Here is a 22,349-nt window from a genome sequence, read left to right on the forward strand (position 1 = left end):
CAAAATCCTGCTCTATGTACTATGTATGACTATGCTAAACCCTCTTTAACAGGAACTGAATCAAGTATAGTTAGACCTGCTATTGCTGCGAATAATTTTGAATTAAAACCTAACACTATTTAGATGATATAGCAGTTTGGTTTGATGGCTTGCAGGATGAAGATCCCAACACTCACTTAGCAAAGTTCCTGGAATTTTATGATACATTCAAAATCAATGGCGTTTCTGATGATGCCATTCGTCTTCGGTTATTTCCCTTTTCACTAAGAAACAAAGCTAAACAGTGGTTGAACTCATTACCACGAGGGTCTATCACTACTTGGGAACAAATGACCGAGAAATTCTTACTAAAATATGTTCCGCCTGCTAAAACAGCTAAATTACGTAATGATATCACTTTTTTTGTGCAGATGGATTTAGAAACACTTTACGATTCATGGGAAAGATACAAGGACTTACTGAGAAGGTACCTTCACCATGGGTTGTCGCTTTGGCTTCAAGTACAAACATTCCACAATGGTTTGAATCCCTCGACTCAGCAAATGGTTGATGCAGCTGCTGGCAGAACCATCAACAACAAAATACCAGAAGATGCCTACGAATTCATAGAAGAGATGTCACGGAACAACTATTAGTGGCAAGTCATGAGGACTAAGCCAACAAAAATAGCCGGCGTTTATAACATCGATTCAGTCACCATGCTCTCTAAATAGGTAGAACTTCTCAATAAAAAGATTGATAGTTTTCTTGGTTCTACGCAGGTACATCCAGTAATGAGGTGTGACTCAAACGGAGGAGGTGTGAATACAGAATATCAATCCTTCAATCCCACAATCGAAGAGGAACAAGTCAACTATATGGGTAACAATAACTTTAGACCTCAAAATAACCCATACAGTAATACCTATAATGCAGGTTGGAGGAACCACCCAAATTTTTCCTGGGGAGGTCAAGGGAATCAAAAGCCACAAAATCCTCAGGGTTTTCAACAGCCACCTTATCAACAAGAGAAGAAGCCCAACCTTGAAGAGATGCTCTCTAAATTCATCTCAGTGTCAGAAGCTCGGTTTCAAAATATTGAGATTGCACTTAAGAACCAGCAAGCATCGATACAAGGACTCAAAACTCAGATAGGCCAGCTGTCCAAACTAATCTCCGAACGACCACAAGGTAGCCTACCAAGTAATACGGAACCTAATCCGAGGGAACACCTCAATGCAATTAGTACCCAAGATAAGGAAGAATTCATTGCACTTGAGCCAGAATTACAGCAAAACAATACGATGAACAAAGGACGAGAAGAGGTAAACGATAATGATCCCAAAAAGGTAAGTACGAATCATGAACCTCGTGTGCCATATCCTAAAGCGATGATGAAAGACAGAACAGAAGAACAATTTGGTAAAATTGTCAAACTCTTAAAGAAATTACATATTAACTTACCCTTTATTGAAGTTCTTTCGCAGATGCCCAACTCAGCAAAAATTCTTAAAGGAACTTCTGAGCAATAAAAGGAAATTAGACACTACATCGCATGTGGAACTCAATACAGTCTGCTCAGCTATTCTAAAGAATAAGCTACCTAACAAATTGCAAGATCCAGGGAGTTTTACAATTCCTTGCCTAATTGGTAGTTTATCTGTGAATAATGCTTTAACTAATTTAGGGGCAAGTATAAATGTTATGCCCTATAAAATGTTTAAACGACTAGGTCTCGATAAACCCAAATATACTAGGATGAGCATACAATTGGCTAAAAAAATAGTTAGATTTCCTAAGGGTATTATTGAAGATGTTCTCGTTAAAATTGATAAATTCATTTACCCAATAGACTTTGTCGTCTTAGATATGGATGAGGATAACGAGGTACCTTTAATTTTAGGACGACCCTTTTTAGTAACTGCCAGAACCATTATTAATGTAGGCACAGGGGAGCTAACACTTCGTGCAGGTGACGACGCAGTAACACTCTAAGCTCGCGACTCAGTCAAAACCCCTAAGACTCAGGATAATGCTATAAAACCTGTCAAGGATAAAACTAATATTCAATCATCCTTGCAGGAACCTTCTCAAACCAAGAAAATAGAAACAGTGTGCTACTATCATGAAAAGAACAAAGACGTCCATGAAGAACAAAGGCTATGGATAGAGGAGCTAGACAAATGGTGAGAACACAAACCGAGAACACATGATAAACCAAAACTACGCCAAAGCAAGCCCGAACCTAATCAACTTAAGGTAGGCGATAAAGTTTTACTAGATGCCATCGATCCTCACATTGTCACTACCACACCGAATGAGGAAATCCCCCTTATGGTACTCAGTATTTTTCCATTCGGTACGGTGGAGGTGAGTCATCCCAAGTTTGGCACTTTTAAGATAAACAACACCCAATTAAAACCTTATTCTAAGATTGACAGCAGGAACGAGGAGTATGAACTCCTCAAACCACCATGATAACTCAATGGAGAGGTAAGTCAAGCTTAGACTATAAATAAGCGCTTCTCCGGAGGCAACCCGATCACTAACATATTTTGATTTCTTTATTTTTAATTAATTTCTAACACTTCGAATCATTAACTTTATCTTTGAATTGCAAAGTTTTTCAGCACACACTGCCAGGCACACGGGCGTGCCTGAAGCCGTGGCCAAACAAGGGAAGAGACACGGCCGTACGAGACGGTCATGTTGAAGAAAGACATGATTTTCCCAAAACACAGGGTGCGATAAATCCCCACGGCCGTGCGACATGGCCGTGGGTGAACTTGATAGAAAGAACACGAGCGTGCCATGGACAAGGCTCGATTTTGTTTCTTTGACAAGGGCGTGAGACATACCATACCACACGAGCACGGGAGAAGCGAACAACTCGAGGCACGACCGTGCGACATGGCCGTGTGCCACACACGCCTGAGACACACAAGCGTGTGATAGTAGCCGGGCACGACCACATTTGAAAAAATTTGTAAAACACGAGCTACCCTCACAGCACACGGGCGTGGCCCTAGGCCGTGTGCCCCTCCCTTATATAAACAAACCACTGTTCATCTTCTTCCTCCTTTCAAAACCCTAGCCGAAATCCACCCTCCCCCAACTCCTACTCCCTATTTCGGCCACCATTCCCTAGATTCTCACTCCCCTAACCCTCAAACCACACTCAAATTCACTCCACTTGCATTCATTCCCATTTTCCCCTCCCTATACCCTCCATTTTCCCACCACACGGTTTCCTCTCCGCGTCACACGCCCGTGCACCGCCTTACAACAGCCCTTGGTTCACTTTCTTAACCTTGTTTTTCCAATTTGTGTTGTTACATTAGTATTTTTCATGCTTTACTTAGATATTGTTACTATTACAAATATGTTTTAGACAAGTTAAGAATTTGCTTTAGAATTTTCTATATTTGACTTATTTAAAACACTAAATAGCATATACTAGTTTTAGGCCTATTGCTTAACTATTGATGTATCTTGGATTCTATCAATGCTCATGTACTTTCAGGTATATTATGTCGTCATCAAGGGGCAAGAAGGCCGCGGTCTCTTCCTCAAAAAGATGTAGGGGACCGAGTTCTTCCACGGTACGTGCTACAGCCGAAGTTCGGCACCCGTTCCTTGAATTTCCATAAGCTTCGCAGGAGGAGCTATTTCAGATACTCCGTGCACGACCCATCACCACAGGTCACTGCATCGACTGGGCTGCCGTAGAGCAAGTCCAGTTCGCTGATGCCATCCGCGCCCTCCTGTCCATCGACCCTTGGGAACGGTTCTTCGCTATTACTGAGCCCACTTATTTAGAGCTAACTCTAGAACTATGCTCTACTTTCATTTATAGGTGGTGATGACGAATAATGATGACCCAGGCACCATTCACTTTCGATTAGGCGATCCAGTTCGTGCGATGAGTGTCCCAGAGTTTGGAATTGCTCTGGGACTTTACACCGATGAGTTTATGGAGGAGGAGGACATGAATGCACTCCCACGCAATATCCACATCTCCCCTTCCTTATGCTGGAAAGCTTTGGCACCACTCTCTTTTACCTACAACCCCAGCTGCTCGAAGCCCTCAGCTGTCTCTATGCCATATTGGCTCACACATTGACCTGGAGGAGAGAGAGCACTGGCGTCGTCAACACCCACGACGCCTACTATCTATTGTGCATGGCAAATGCACACGTGACTGACTTGGCATATTTCATTACTTTCGCCATTCGCCATCAGACCGAGCGGCATAGGAAGGGAGTGATCTCCATCAGCCCCTACATGACGTGCCTTGCCAGACACTGGGTATTTACCCTGATTGGTCATCAGCATTTACCCTGATCGGTTAGATATCCCCACAGGGCATCACGACTATGTTACACATGCAGATGATCGAGCGCCGACGTGGGACCGATCCTCCTCAGTACCGTCTCTCGCATGCCCTTGACGAGGAGGATCTTGAGGACATTCTTGATGATGTTCCCCCACAGCACGAGGAGCGTTAGACCACGCCACCTAGGGAACGACCAGTTCCTGTAGTTGCTTCATTGGCACATCTTTCCAACCAACTCGCCCACTTCGAGTAGTACTGGACTACGCAGTTCGAGATGATCCACGAGCGAGATCGATGATGAGACCGACAAATGGACAATACGCAGGCCATGATGCAGCAGCTGTGCCAGCACTTCCACATCGCCACTCTAGCACCACCACTTGAGGGCCCCACCGACGAGGATCATTGAATCCTCCTATTTTATTTTATTTATTTTATTCTTATTTTTCTTTTGATTTTTATTTTTCAATTTTCTTATTTTGAAAGACATATCTATATTAGTAAATTTATATTTTCTATTTTCTGGTATTTCTAACAAGTAATTCCACTACACTCTCTTCCACACTAACTCTTAATAAGCTCTTCATGATTTACAGACTTCCAAGAAAAGCTGCTGGGAATATTTTACGCAATGAGGAAACAAATAGGGAACAATACCTAATGAGTGCCATGTTCAACGACCCAATTTCTTTATCTAGCCAAGAACAGTGGCCGCTACCATTTTCCCCAAACACTCCATCCTCAGAATCAAGCTCCGCATCCTTCTAACAGGGAGTTTCACCTCTTTCCCTCTTATGATTTTCTTTATGTTGAATAGTCTATCTTTGTACATTGAGGGCAATGTACATCTTAAGTGTGGGGGGTGAACATGAAACGTAACTTTTTGCATTTTTCTCAAATCCCTGAATTTGGTCTTGTGTTTAATTGATGTTCTCATAATCCTGATCGAATGAATTCTGATTGATCTATAATTATTATTGATATGTCATGAATTAGACCAAGGGAATTATGCATGATTATTTGATTATAGGACATTAGAGAATCAAGCATGATAAGTTGATAATTTGAGGACTAAAATTTTTAGGTTATTTTCCTGAATTGAGGTATTATCTTGAAATCTTAAGTATACAGAAATGACATCAAAAACCCAAATTTTTGGTGACATTTTTTAGCCTTTTGAACATATAGCTTTCTTTCTTGCTCACGTCTTTTGTGGTTTGAGTGTGTCAACATTGAACTGTTATTCTAGAACTTGCTTCAATTATACATGTCAAGATCACACGTATGATTTGATATACTAAGATGATAAAGGCACTTAGGATTTAACCCACTTACTCCATAAAAAGCCTTCCCACATAATTAAACCCATAGTGAACCCCCGTTGAGCCTAATAATCCTTTTTCATTGATTAACCCTCGTCATTAACACATTAATCCATTATTGTTGAAATCCTCTTACTTAATTTGACCCCTTTTATCAAGATTGAATTTAATATTGTTACCTCACTATGTTCACCATTTTTTGTTACTGAATCATGAAGTATATTTCCGTATTGTGTTAACTAGATTTGTTCTTAAAAAAAAATGTGTGTAATTCTCAACAAGCTAAAGTTGTCATGAACTCGTGTAAAATAGTTCTAGCTATTTGTTTGTGATTCAGTGATTAAGTTTTTGATAGTGGGGTAACATATTGAAATTATCTCGATTCTAACCCTTGTTCTTCAACCTGTATCCATACCTGTAACCTAAACCCCATTACAACCACGCCAAGACCTTTTGATTAGTGTATCATGTCATTTACAAGTGGTGGAGATTTGATTTTCATACAAGCCTATGGTAATAACTTTTCATGTTAGACAATCGAGTGCTTAATCTTGACCCGTAAACACTTTGAGTGATTTGAGTGAATCTTTAGTGAGGATGTCATCTCTTGTGTATTTAGGACTAAAGTTAATTACTTAAAGGAAGGATCTTACCTATAATTTTATTATTAAGATATCTGATTTAGATTGTTTGAAGCTTTTAATGCCCCTATAGTTAAATTCTCATTGTATAAATTTCCATGGAATAGTTTGTAATATTATCAGTAATGATTATGTGATTGAAAATAATGAATTCTAGCAGTAAGTGAGAATTTTGTTTGAGGACAAGCAAATGCTTAAGTGTGGGGGTATTTGATAAACGCCAAATTATACATGTTTTTACCCCAAATATTTAGCATATTTATGGATGTTTACTATTAGATTTGTGGTTTTGGTGCTCTTAATCCGGTTATTTCATATTTTGTACTCAGGAGAGCACCAAGGGTCAAAAGGAGCCAAAAATGAGCTAAAAAGGGACAAAACAGACCAAATCGAGAAGACCACACGGCGTAAGCCTTACCACACGGGCAACTCACATGCCTGTGCCTTTCGAGGGTGTCGACCAATGTTTACACGACTCACACAGCCTGGCCATTGAGCCCACACGATCGTGGTAATTTAATGGATCGAACACGACCTAGTAACCACGTCACACGACCATGGCACAAGGGCGTGTCCCTTTTTCAAGGGGTTGTATTTTACACGAAAAAAGGATACTTAGGGGGAAAGAGAGCCAATCAAAAGCCTATATAAACACCCTAAGTATGACCTAGAAAGAGGCCTCTCTCTCTAGAACTTTTCTGGAACACACAACCACACGCCTGGAATTACTTGAAGGAAGACAGACGATCCATCTCAAAAGCCGGAGCTACCCGAAGACTGGAGATCTCTCTCAGAATTCCTTCAGGGGTTTTAGAGTTTTCTTTATGTTTTTCTATTTTTATACTTTTGAGATGTATTCTTATTTTATTATGAACTAAACCCCTTAGATACCTAAGAGGGATAAAACCTATGATGGATCTTGTTATTATTATCTGAACTATATGATAAATACTTGATTTGTTCTTAATTATGTGTTCTTAATGCTTGAGTTAATATTCCGGGTATTAATTCATGATTTGATGTGCTTATGCAGAGGAGGAATAGACTCTGCGTAAGAGTAGATTTGGCATAATTAAGCGGAGTTGATCGGGAGCCTAAAAATAGGGTTACAAGATTTTACCAAATTAGGGTGAAACTGAATATGGGAGTCCATAGATCGAGCTAATGCAACCCTAGAGTGTTAATTAGAGAAAAGTCTCGGTTATTCAATCTAGGGGTTAGACGTTATTAGTCTTGAATAGGGATAATAACATAGGTTAGGGAGTCTCACGGATCAAGTCAAATGAATAAATCGTTCGGTTCAGAGTCAAATAACAAGTGAAATCTAGGTGGATTCCTCTTTGGGTGTCATCTTTATCAATTGCTTTTCTTCAAGTCTTTTTCAAAACTTTCTCTTTGCTTTAATTAAATTAATTAATTAGTTTAGATAATTAGTTTAAGAAACAAACCCTTTTATTCTTAGGCTAGATAATAAAAAGATAATTATTACTAGTACTTTTGGTTTCCTTGGGTACGACATCTCGGTCTTGCCATTACTATACTATTGTTCGATAAGTGCGCTTGCCTTTTCGTCGTGATAATAGTTAGTCTAGGTTTGGTCTTCATTATAAAAATTTATTACTTGTTACGAATCACTGCGATCAAAATGCTGAAAACAAAATGGGAGGTTTAAATTGGTTAAGATAATAAAATAAGAAAATACTAAAAATAAAATAAAACATATTGAAAAATGAAAATTATAAATTTAAGAAAATAAAATAAATGGATAAATAAAATATTTTTAAACTTAAGATTAGCCTCGGTATACTCCAATCCTGAATCGATCCTTGAAATAGATTTTCCCTTCCAAGCAATAAGTTGGTTATAGCAAACAAGAACATCCCGATTGCCAGCTTTTCCTTATGTAGTCAATCCCGGTACGACTTGCAAACTGACTCTTGCTAAATTTCCAATTGCGATACACGTGTTCGCAATTTAAGATTTCGGTAGCCTTACGATCTAAAAATCCCAACTCGAATCAATGGCCTCAATCGAGTGGGTCGTTTAAATCCGATCTCTATCTCTCTTGATGGAATCCAACTAGTTTTTTCCACCTAGACACACCAATTTGTTTGCAGGAATTTGAGCACAGCATGACAGATTCGTCTTCCCAACTGTACGCCAAACAACTCTAACGCAACGTGCACTTTTTGAATCGAAGTTGAATCAACTCTAAAGGATGAATTTGTACTATCCCATATACTGGAGAGATAGAAAATACTACGTTGAGAGGTTTTTTTTTAGCGGGCTCGTATCTCATGATTGTTTTATTGGAACAATTTTCGGGCTAAAGCTAAAAAAGGTTTAGTTAATCATGGAAAAAGTCATGCTCAGAAAATAGATTTCTGGAATTGTAGAAAGTGAGAAGGGAAATGACCTTGGAAGATAATTAAACCAAAAGTTGAAAGTAAAGAAAAAAAAAGAGAATGAAATAGCATAATAGAAAGGTGACGCAAGAAGGAAGAAAAAAAATAGAGAATTTATTAAATGCGAAAGGCAAAGTGTGTGTTTAATTGGTTGCAGCCACTAGGTATTTATACACACTTTTAGTGCTAAAATTTAGCTAGATTTTTCCTAAATATTATCACTAAATAATTCAAAATTTGAAAATCAAATTTAAACTAGAATTTAAACTAATTACAGAATTGTAACAATATAAAAAATTCTTCAATCTTTATCCAACCACTTTTTAAAAAAATCTTCAACCCTTCAATTTTAAATCAGTCATATTTGAATCTTCAATCTTTCGATAAAGCCTTCCACTTTGCTTTTTGTTCCAATTTAGCCATTTTTTTTGTAAGAGTTTGAATTCAACACACCAACTTCATTCCTGATAAGAAAATCCAAATATAATAACATTTTATCTGATAATTAGCCAAAAATAAATATATAAAAAATTTGAATTTATCTTGCTATCAAACATTAATCTAATGGTATAATTACCATAATACTACTTAGATTAATGGTTTAATTTGCTAATTAGCAACCTTTTTAATTACTAATAAAATGACTAATAAGTTTAATATTAGTTAGTGGAAAGTGATCACATTATTGATAATTAATTGTATTTTACTAATGGTCTAATTGCTAATAAGACCTTTGTTTAATTGCCATTTAAGGTACTTGTCAATTTAAAATAAATTTTATTTCATTTTAGTTCCTGTACTATTTTTAATAGTTGTTTTAGTTCAATAGCACTTAATAATTCGACCTTTCTGATTCATACATGACTTGTAATTATTTTATTTTATTTATCTACTAACTCAACTCAATTAATTCGATCCAAAACCAAATTTTACGATACCATTAAAAATCGAGTCATTACATCCACGTCAGATGCCATGTCATCAAATTTTCCATGTCAGTTTCCATACTAACCACCACGTCACCTGCCACATCAAAACTTAATAGGCAATTAAAGATTTTGATGGAAAATCATATTACAAATGATCAATTGATTGTATTTTTCAAATAAAAATTCAAATAATTTTTAAATTATTTTAAGCACTTTTTTAATACTTAAGCCTTTTAATTAAAATCAAATAACTTCTTGTCCCTACAATAATGGATAATTATTTGAAGGATTTTCAAGTACTTATTTACCTATTAAATCTATTTATTTTTCAGTTATATGCACAAATCAATTTAACCTCTAAAAGTTTTATTGAGATTTATATTTATGAATATTAAATTTGATTTACATAAGTTATGCTGATTTTTTATACGGGTTTATAATTTTTAAACATTTTTATACAGAAAGAAAATTTTAAAATGTAAGCAAAATTATCAAATTGAGAATGAATATTGATCTTTTGTCTAGTGGCTTAAAAAATTATGTACTATATAAATATTTTTATTATTTTTATAATTTAGACTTAATCCATAAATTGGTATTTGAATTATACCTTTTTTTTTCTTATATTAGTAATTAACTTTTTTGTCACAAGTGGTGTCTAAACTACTTTTTCCCAACTATTTGTCAATCTGTCAAATCTATTTTACAAAGAGCTTAACTAACAATTAGTATCCAAATTATACATTTTTCCCAAGTCGATACCTAAACTTTTTTTTTCTCACAAGTGGTACCTAAATTATTCTTCTGTTACACATCTTACACCCAAATGTTTTATTTGTTAAAAAATCTCAGCTAATAATAAACCGCCACATCATATAAGCATAAAGAAAAATATATATTTTAATTAATTATTTTCCTTTTCTTCTTTTAAATTATTTATCTCTCTTTTTTTTTCTTTCTTCTTTATAATGGTTAGCAATACCAACAATGCTCGAATTTTACCCTTTGAGGTCGAGACATTTAAAATTAATTTTGTTTTCTAACTTCCATATCTGCTTGATCAACTTGATGGGATCGAAAAAGTTATTTCATGGATTAAAATACATGTTTTTAGTATTGGACCGGTCGAGGTACTAGTCTAGAGATAATGGTTAAACCGACTGACACACGTACCAATACAGATTAGTTGAACAATCCTTAAAAAACTAGTTGAACTGATTTTCTCTATTTTTTATTTTTTATTTTTATGATTTTTTTATAATTTATTTAATTGAACCAGTTGAATTGATCAAACTAGAAACTAGTGGCTTGGTTGGTTTGACCATCAATCTAACTCTGGAGAAAGAAAAAATAAAAAAATAAAAGAGGATATAATATATTTTTCTTTTTTTGTCACATTTTAATTTTTAATTAGTTATCTTTTTGGCTTAACTCACAAACTGGTACCTAAACCATACTTTTTCTCCTCATCTTGGTACCTAACCTTTTTTGGTCATAAGTGGTAGCAAAACTTTTTTTTTCTCATTTTGGTACTTAACATTTTTTTGCCTCAAGTGGTACTCAAACTAATTTTTCCTCAAATTGGTACTTGTGTCGTTAGTCAAACCATTAAATTTATCTAAAATAAAAGGATAAACAATTAAAAATTACCAATTTAAGAAAAAAAGACAAAAAAATATTTTTTATATACATTTAAAAAAAAGTTAATAAAAAATTAAAATATAGAGACAATTAGTTAAATAGGTTCAGCCAATCTTTTTAGCTTGGTTCAATTGGTTTGTTTTGATTCACGAGTTAACCGATTCAACCTTTATCTCCAGACTGATTCTCTTTCTAACCAACTTATCTAGGTTGGTTATGAAAAACACTGGTTTTGATTGATGAAAGAACTTTTTCAATCCTATTAGGTCAAGCAATTAGGCGATGAAGTTCGAGAGCAAAATTAATTGCTAACATTGCTAGACATTTTTAAAGTTTATATGACGTGACACTCTAATGCTAGTTTGAATTTTTTTAACGGATATAGCATTTTGGTGTAAAATGTGTATCAGAAGAATAATTTAGGTACCAACTTGGGAAAAAGAGTATTGTTAGGTATAATTTGTTGGTTAAACCTTTTTTTTAAAATAGACTTAATGGTTTGACTAGCAGAGGTACCAAATTGAGAAAAAAACTAGTTTAGGTACCACTTATGACAAAAAAGGTTTAGGTATCAAGATGGGAAAAATGGCACAATTTATATGGCAATTTGTGGGTTACGCCTATTTTTTAAAAAAAATAGACTTAATGGTTGACCTAATAGAGATATCAACTTGGGCAAAAGTATTTTAAGTACCACTTGTGACCAAAAAACATTTAGGTACCCAGATGGGGAAAAATGCATTATTTAGGTACCATTTTGTAGGTTAAGTGTTTTATTTTTTAAAATAGAAGTAACAGTTTGATTAATAGAGGTGCCAACATAGGAAAACAAATTAGTTTAGCTTCCACTTGTGACCAAAAAAAGTTTAGGTACCAAGATGGGAAAAATGGTATAGTTTAGATACCAATTTGTGCATTAAGTGTATAATTTAAACATACATAAAGCCCTTAAAGTTTTTCCAAAAAAATCAATTAAATCCCTACTTTACTTTGCATACATTAGCATTTTTATTTATTTATGGTTGCATTTATAATGAATAATTATTTTAGTGTTTTCAAGTTTTTAATTAGGTGCATATGAACATTGGATGCAAGATCGTGGATTATCGGGCAAAATTGAACAATTATGAGGAGGGTCAAATAAGGACGAGTGGGTCACGACTCGAAATAGCAATGTCTCAGCATGCTTCAGTTGTCTCAACGGTGCCCTAGCATTGCAATCTAGCACCTCATTGTGACCGCATCATGTGGCTTGGCTCGATTCAAGGCCCCAATGTTGTGCTACCAAGCTGTGACTAGATTATGCGCAAGCTGCAACACCAACGCTTGTGCGTAATGGATTTTATTGTTGTTTCATTTTTAATTCAAGGCTATCTTTACCCTTTTTCAAGGCCTAAAGCACAAGCAAGTATTGTAGTCCTAATTTAGGTCAAATAGACTTTATAACCATGATTTTTTTTTTGGAGAGTTAAAGACAACTTTACTTCTATTAAACTTTTAGCTTATTGAAAACTTATTGCTTTTTCATTTTTCTTATTCTATGGGTTGCTAAACCTTCTTTTCTATTCAAAGAAATTTTTAGGTTTGATTCAAATAGTTTGTTGAGATCTAATTGCTTTTATTCTTTTCTTTATTCTTCGATATTCATATATACATCTCCTGCGTAAAATACAAATATTCAAGTTTGTTGGGTATTGGATTCGTATTTAATAACTTAGAATATTTGCCTTTCCAATTAGAATTTGATTTTTTTAATTGGTTTTAATACTTGTAACGAATAACATGATTAAATATAAGCTAGGTATGCAACTCATGTTATGTGGATATGTGATTTAGTCTAAATAAACCTTATTTGTGTGTTTGTAGGCTAAAATTGCGTCTTTTTTTTTTCTCTTAATGCTATTGATAAATTAAATCCTGGCCATTTTATAGGTTTTTTTTATTGATAAAAGAAATAATTAATTTCATTTGTCTTGACTATTGAGAAGGTAAGAAGAGATTGGTTGTTAGGTATTCATTAGTAACTACAACCAATTTATCATAGGATGATGAAATTATCTTTGCATTGATGATGAAACTCCACAAATAAAATGGATATTTTACCTTTGGCTACAACTAGGAATTTAAATGGCTAGTCCGATACCGTTATAGCAGCCGCTATATAGCGGTAGCAGCACCGTCTGAAACCACTGCTGCCGAAACCGCTATTATGTTTTACAATAAGTTGTGTGAATTTTTAAAAAAATTCATGACCTCGATACTTGCAGTGACTGCAATAGCATCCGTTATGTCCACAACCACGACAAACGCAACACGGCAGAAAACACGACCGCAACCGCAATTTAAATCCATGGCTATAGCTTCTTCTCATTGATTTTTTCTTTGATTTTAATTATTGCTTTCTTTGCTAAATTTTAAAGTTAATTTTAATTGTAACGGCCCGAAAGTTAGTGGTGCCAGAAAAAACAATTTTGGGATCACTTTTTTGTAAAATGAGGTCGTAAGTATTAAATAGTTATGGAGTTATATTATATGTGAATTAAATTTTGGATAGGTAATTTTATTGAATTAGTGATTAACCAAGGTAAAAAGACTAAATTGTAAAAGTAGTAAAAATTCAATTGTTAAAGAATCTTTAAGTAGAACATGTACAAGGGGCTTAAGTGGCAATTGAACCATTATGTAAATAATAATGGACAGTGGTGGATGATTTCTATGAATTTTTTATGAAAAATTTTAACTAAATTAAAATAACTAAAACATATAATATGAAATAAATTATGAAATTGGGGAGAAAGAGAAAACATTATGTTTTCATCATTTCCAGCCGAATTTAGAGGAGAAGGGGACGTGTGCCTTAAGGGTTTTTAATTTTCAATTCCAAATTTGGTTAGTTTAATTAATTCATTTTTTTTGTAATCTTTATGCTTTTGAAATCCCGGGAGCTTAATCTAGTTGACTCATGTGTTATTTTTTAGAACTATTAAAGTTTTAGAATGATGCCATTGATGAATTCTTGAAATTTTAGGTCTTAAATTAATATATTTTAAGCTCATGAGTGAAAAAGGACTAAATTGTGAAGTTAATCTATAGTTTTTTAAAGACTAAAATGCACAAATTTTGAAATTTGTGTCAGAAATGATAAATAGGAGGTCCTAATTGGACTATAGTGAAAACAAATTGAAAATATGAGTTCTAGCAATGTAAAAGTTGCATAAATTTGCAACTGAGGGTGAATTTGATTTTGTATTGATGAATTATTGTGTTTATGTTAATCCATAGCTAACATTGACCCAGATTCCTCAAAAAGGAAGAGTAAAGATAAAGTTTTCGATGAATAACTCGGAGTTTACAGTTTGTCTTTATAAAATCTTAACTATTTTGATTTGTTGCATTATGAAATATTTTGTATGGTAAGATCATAAAGTGAGTTTTTATTGATAAAATGAGTTGAATTGATTCGATTTGGATCGGATGTTTGTGATAATCACTAAATTAAATAGATTTCAAAATATGGTATATATTGTTATAAATGTGAAATTGAATCTATATCGTGATGAATCATCCGATCACATATTTGAAATGGTGAACTATTGATGATATTATGATATGGAAATTGAGAGATTGGCTTATAAATGAAATAGGAAATGATTATCTTATTAACTGTTTGAGCATAGTCAGATATAGTTGGCATGTCGTAGGATAAGAAGAGTTCGGGGTTATTATGACTATGAGTCAATGGGTGCTGGGAACACCTATTTTTTGGTCATACCGACCAGCACTGGGTGCAACTTACTATTTTAGATTTATTTGATAAGCATTGAGTGCCAAACTGGTGTGATTGGTAGAATCTATGTATCCATCTAAGTCTAAGTCAGGTTAATAAGGAATTAAAAATATAATATATGATGATGATATGTGAAATGAATTGAAAACACGATTGATTATGATCGAATTTATAAGGTTAAAAATTTGAACTATAATGTGACAACCAATGGTTGAGATTTCAAAAGTGATGTGATATGAAATGGTTTATGTTTTTTATGCTAGTGAATTGTATTTTATTAAGATAATAAATATAAGAAATGGTATAATTGTAACACCCCTTACCCGAGTTCGACGCCAGAACAAGATACGAGGTGTTACAAGACTTAAACACAAGCAAACATACATTTCCTAGTTATGAAATTTTGCTCCAATTTAAAACTTTTAACAATACCTTAATGTCCCTACTATGGGCCTACGAGGCCCCGAACACACTTTGGAGTTGATTAGGGACTAATCTATGCACTCTAGAAAATTTTGTAAAAATTCAAGCTGATAAAGGTACACGCCCATGTGGATGGGCTACACGCCCGTGTGTGTCCTTAACATGACCATGTTGAAGACCTGTGTGGCTCACACGGCCTGAACATATCGAGACATGGCCATGTGCCTAGCCCTTGCAAATTTTTTTATTCGAACTTACAGGGGTTTTCACACAGCTTGGCACATGCTCGTGTCCATGACCCGTGTCTTCCACACGGCCATGAAACACGCGTGTCTCAGCTCGTGTGTAAAAACCTTGACATTCTATTTCTGACTTCAGCAACCAATTAAGGGCACACGGCCGAGGCAGATGCCCGTGTGTTAGGCCATGTCCCAAGCATACTGACTTGTAAAATTGAGCTGCAGGGGACACACGACTAGACTACACACCCAAGGGGCAAGCTGTGTGTCACACACGGTCTAGACACATGCAGTGGACAAAAACAAGGCTATTTACCAAGCTTTTTGCCACCCTTACTTGCACCAACCTACACAACTTCAACCAAAACCAATTCAAGCATAACACATATAACCAAAACCACCACAGCCATAAGAAATTTGCATCAAATGCATTTAATAATAATCAATATTAGCCAACATTAATGGCTTATACAAAATGAATATCACATCCATCATATGAGCCAACTTTTGTGGCTAAACTAACAAGACATTAAATAAAAGATTCAAGTCCCTATACATGCCACAATCAAAACATTTAAACTAACTATATCAAAAGCTTTAGGTGATAGTGTGATCGATGCCTTCGACGTCCCTTGGTCCCTGACACTAGCTTGGCGACACTATAAGAAAATGGAAAGGAGAGGGAGTAAGCGTAAAGCTTAGTAAGTTGCATATAAATAAGTAACAACATCAACCATGCATATTATAAATCAATACAACATTCTTAAGTGAACATGGGTAAATATCACTACATGTTTATATATCACAAGTATAAACCAAAGATTTTGATATTGTCCCAAAATCATTTCATAGCTGGAACTTACTCGTGTCATTCTTACCATCAATGCAACATAACTGGACTCATATCTCATGAATTTCGAATAAGAACCTGTGCCACTCACAATATGATTTTACCATTCCATATCATTATCATAAGCTTTAAAATAACCCGTGAAACCATTTGGAATACTAAAGGATATCTGACAAGCTTTACACAAAAGGATGAATTACCGATGCCATGTTCAAAACATGGTCTTACACTTGCTCACATGTCGAGGCCGATGCCATGTCCCAGACATGGTCTTATACTGGCTCTCATGTTGTGGCCGATGCTATGTCTCAGACATGGTCTTACACTAGCACACATATCAATGCCGATGCCATGTCCCAAACATGGTCTTATACTGGCTCTCACAACATCGCCGATGCCATGTTCCAAACATGGTCTTACATTGGCTCTCATATCGTGGCTGACGCCATGTCCCAGATATGGTCTTACACTAGCACACATATCACCCAAATGTCATAGCATGGATATCCAATCTATTCCTCGGTTCAGTCGGGACTCTACTACATTAAATTTCATCATGCATTATTCATAAGAAATTTCAAGCATATTATGAAAAATTAATCATTCAAAACATAATAATGATAAATTTATCTTACTTACATACAACTTACCTCGATATACAAAAAGTGGACGGCTAATTGGCTTTAGTCTACTAGTTTGGCCTTTCCCCGGTCTAGGTCCGGATTTCGTATTTCTTGATCTAAAATGATAAAAATTCACTAATTTAATCATCATATTAATCAACGCATTTCATAATTCATATTTTTGCAAAATAACCAATTTGCCCCTAGACTTTCACAAGATTACTATTTTACCCCTAGGCTCGTAAATCGATTTTTATCGAATTTTCTCACTACCCAAGCCTAGACGAATTTGTTTCATACTAGAATCAGCCCACAATTTTCATTATTTAACACATTTATCACATAATTTATAATTTATGCAAAATGGTCGTTAGTTAGGGTTTCCATGAAAACTACTTCACAAAAGTTGTTTGTTTAGCAACCAAGATTCATTTTCTTCCATAAAAATCCAGAAATAAACATGAATACTATCATGGAAAAACCCTAGACTCTCAACCATTTTGAAAAATAGTCCCCTCTTTAGATAGCTTATGCTACAAGGGTCCCAAAAGTACAAAAATTATCAAGAAAGTCATCAAAATCACTTACTTATGAGAGAAATTAATGGCTGAAAATTTCAAGCTTCAAGACCCCTTCCTTGCTAAAAATTTCAGTGGAGAAGAGAAGAAGAAAAAAAGATGATAGCTTTTCTTTATTTTATTTTATTCTAGTCAAATTAGTCACCAAATTACACCTAATTTTGACCTTTTTGATTTTCTTGTCAGCCATGCCATTAATAAAGGCCTATTTTTTCTTTAAAGACATTTAATTTTGGTTTACTAGCTATTTGACACCTTTAGCTAATGAAATAAAACTTTTGTCTCTTATGCGATTTAGTCCTTTTTCGTAATTGAGCATGCAATCGCTAAAATTATTTCACCAAACTTTTCATGCACTCATATAAACATGCTTAACACATAAAATAATATTGAAAATAATTTCTATGACCTTGGGTTAGTGGTTCCAAAACCACTGTTCCGACTAGGCCTAAAATCGGTAAGCTTGTAAAAAGCTCGATAAATGTTCTAGTTCACATTGAATGTACTTGTTTCAATAAATTGCATAATTTGATCATAAATTGATTGTAGTTTCTCTGACAACGAATATGAAACCCCTTAGCTTGGACTCAATGATCTGGTCGGGTAATGAGATGTTACATTAGTTTCTTTTGAAAATCCCATTTATATTTACTTTACTTTTTTATTTAGAGAGATAAACTTAATACCGATATTTGTGGATATCCCTACTCATTGCCATATATTAAATATATATTATCGAGTAGGATTTTATTTTTTTATTTGATTAATCGTCAAATTTTGGAGTTGTCGTCGGGGATCAGTGATAATAATTTTATTTCTTCTTGTAGTGAAATTTTGTTTTTGTTTTTGTTTATTTTATGCCTCGATCATTTGTACAAGTAACCTCTATACAATCCAGAGATTGAGCAAACTACCTAGAATCTGAGGAAGAAGACTAAAAATTGAAGTAACCCCTTATTTTTTTCTATTGAAATGGATTTAGAAAATGAATCGCTCAATTTGTCTCTTGATCTGGAAAGAGAGGAAACTTTGGATGATTCATCAAACGAAACAAGAATAAAAAAATAGATGGCTGAAAGGACATTGAGAGAGTTAGCTATAGCAGATCTTGATCAACAATTGCTTTGCTCGAATATCCTGAACTTGAGGTGTCTTTTGAATTAAAATTTGGAATTATTAATTTACCCCCTACTGTTTGTGGTCTAGAGAATAAAGATCCTCACAAACACTTGAAGGGGTTCCATGTGGTGTGTTTTACGAAGAGGTTGCTAGATGTGACTGATTACTAATTAAACTAAAGCTTTTTTATATGATCAATATCATATCTGAAAATTTTGGGGGCATAAAAGTAAACCCACAAATTTTTTTTTGAACTTTTTCTAGAGTTTGCTTAAGTAAGATTGACAAGACACTTTATATAGCAAAACGAAACTCAAAAATCCCCAAACATGATAAAAAAAGGAAAATAACTAAAATAAGATATTTAAGAATAAAGAGTAAATATTCAAAATAATAAATAAATAGAGAAACTATAGAATAAAAAGTGAAACATGAATCAAATAAACCAATGGATATGATAGATAGATGGATAAGTGTCTAACTGAATCCTTTGAGGTATAAACTCCAAAAAAACACAATTAATGGCTTTAATCAACCCTCCAAAAAGTAATTCCCTGGCTGAAGGATGAAAAATGAATTCCCATGACTCCTTGAAAAAAACCAAGAAAACTACTTTCTAAAAATCGAAATAAAGAAATATTTCACAAAAAAAAAACTAACTCTTAGAGTTGAAAACTTTATTAATGAAAAAAATTGTGTATTGAATGAACAATGAAGAGACCTTTATATAGGCTAACAAAATACATCCAAATAATGCTCTCAACTATACTTAAACTCTAATTAATCTAAATAAGAAATAGTTGTAAACTAGACTTTCTTGTTAGATTAAGAAACATAAAACTACTAAATAACTTAAAATACTTAACAAATATCCAAAATTCAGAATAAACAAATAGTAAAATAATAAAACCCAATAAATACAATATTGGACTCATATGTAATAAAAATTAAGCCTAAAAATTGAACCCAATATGATTTAAGCTTGAAACTCGTCTATAATAATCCCATCCAAAAATTCTACTTGCATAGCCTTCATTAAAATGGTCATAACTTGAGTTCTTCAACTCAAAATTGAGTGATTCAAAAAGTGTTTCGAATCTAAGAGATAGATATCCAAATCCTATTTAGACATCTTAACCCATAAAGGCTTGTACTCTTTTGAAACATACATCGCAAATCAATTGATTGTAACATGGCTAGGCGAGTGGGCTTTATTAGGGTCCTTGAAGAGTAACGCTTAAGCTTGTTAACTTTTTCCACATGGTCTTGTCATCATGGATTGAGATTTTAATTTCATGAACAAAGCTGGTCCCTCCTAATTCATCCTCGCTAAAAATAGTGGTTGTCAACTGTAACACCCCAAACCCAGCCTAGACGTTATGACCAGATCCGACGTGCCACATCAAAAGCGTTAAAAACATTTTTCCGTTCTAAGTTCAGAAAATCGTACTTGATGTTCAAAGGATTAATTCATTAAGGGTTAAAGTGAATGGAAGCTGTGCACCAGGTAGGAAACCGGAAAAGAGGAGGTGAGTCCATCGGGCTGCTTAAGTACCAAGCTCTTTCGAATCCAATCCTAGACATGCACACCGCCCTTGCCACACTCCAACATCGTGTATTTCTTTTAAGTTACCATTGTAATTATCTTCATTTTAAAATAAAGCATATTTAATTTTGGGAAAATGTTATCAAAGTAGAAGCCTTGTTCGAGATCGTGTTACATTGAAATCAGTTTATGTTTTTGGAAAACGAACCCTAGATCTAGCCCATTTTGATAGTTAATATAATTTAAGATCATCATGATAAGTTATAAATCAAAACCGAAAAAAAAGAAATAATTATAAGCGGCCTTATTACATAACAAAACCCAAATCATCAAAGTAAAGAAAATTGAAGTCCAAATCACCAGAAGAAATCCATATTGCAGAACGAGTGGCCGCTCCGAATCCCTCGCAGCTCCAAGCCCACTATGGTTGGGGATTACCTGCATGGATGAAAATAGGGGATGAGTTTGGGGAAACTCAGTGTGTAAAATTAACCCAACCATAGCCCATATCGGTTCAAACTACAGAAACAGAATAAATTGGCCTTAGCCCAGAACAGAATACAGAATTAAGCGCATAGGCCCATAACAGATCAGATCAGATATTTCATGTATATGTAGAACCCAACCCATAACCAACCACATACACCCCCTTACCAACCTTTCACCATGTGGGGAGACTACTTAACCCACCCAACCGCTACACACCTCAGAAATCTACAGCATGGCTGCCAGAACAGATAATGTGACAGAGTCACCAGATACATATAATCGTGGCAGAGCCACCAGCACAGATATATATGTGGCAGAGCCATCAGATTAGATAATTTGTGGCATAACCACCAGGATGCTTCCTCCATAATATAACCCATGTCCCCATGCACAGATTCACAATCATGGCATACATCATACAGAATCAGGTCATCATGCTTTTTAGTCAAAAATAACCCTAAGGGTATAATGGTCAATTTACATCTAGGGGTATAATGGTAATTTTACATGCATAAGGGTATTTCAGTAATTATAACCTATGGCTAGGTTTTCATGCCTGTTTTAGCGTTACCAAGTATTCGGAAGCACTTACCTCGTCTTTTAACCAAAGTGGGCCTATTGGCCCATTAGCCCAGTTTAGGCCCATTAAGCCCAAAACGTCATCATGCACAAAATATCGCATTCTACAGTCTTAACATTTGAATTTACCAAATACGTTAATCAGTCTTTCTTACGAGCATTTGCATACTCGCCAGCCCATAAAATACCGGCTTTTCAGCATTTCGGCATTTTGGCTTTTCGGCTTTTGCCGATCTTGTCTATGAGAGGGTGTCAGTTACACACCTATTTTATGACGATTCGCTGACGAGATCCACACACGAACTGCCTACAATTATAATACTACCACGTTAATCTTACTACTGAAACGAACTACATATTAACTTCTTACCATATTCGGCCAACAACACATTAGGCCTTAGCGTTCCTACCTTTGCCGAAAATAGTGTCTCGATCCAGATCCGTTCGCTCCACTTGTCCAAGCCCTTGATCAACAGCCTCTTAATCACACTATTACCAAAATAATACTATTATCACAACCCCTTAAGGCTACAAGTCCAAAAAAGACAACCTCTCTAACCTTTTAGGGATTCTGGCTTTTCTTAAAATATGCAAGATAGACTAAGTTGGAAAGACTTACCACCGATTCTTCCAGTCAACATTCCCCCTTAGTTCCTACTTGATTCTGATGCAGTTCTAAGCCCTCAAACATAACAAAAGTTGAGCCCTCAATGATCTCAATATTCAGCTATGTCCCTAGGATAGTGTGGGAGTTTCGGCTTTTTGCAAAAGTGTAGAGAAAGATAAAATATGAGGGTTTTTACTTGTGGTATTGTCGACAGAAACCTGTGGTTTAGAGGTTGAGAGAATCAGCCAAAGATGAT

The sequence above is a fragment of the Gossypium hirsutum genome, chromosome A07 (genome assembly GCF_007990345.1).
Source record: "Gossypium hirsutum isolate 1008001.06 chromosome A07, Gossypium_hirsutum_v2.1, whole genome shotgun sequence".
Lineage (NCBI taxonomy): Eukaryota > Viridiplantae > Streptophyta > Magnoliopsida > Malvales > Malvaceae > Gossypium > Gossypium hirsutum.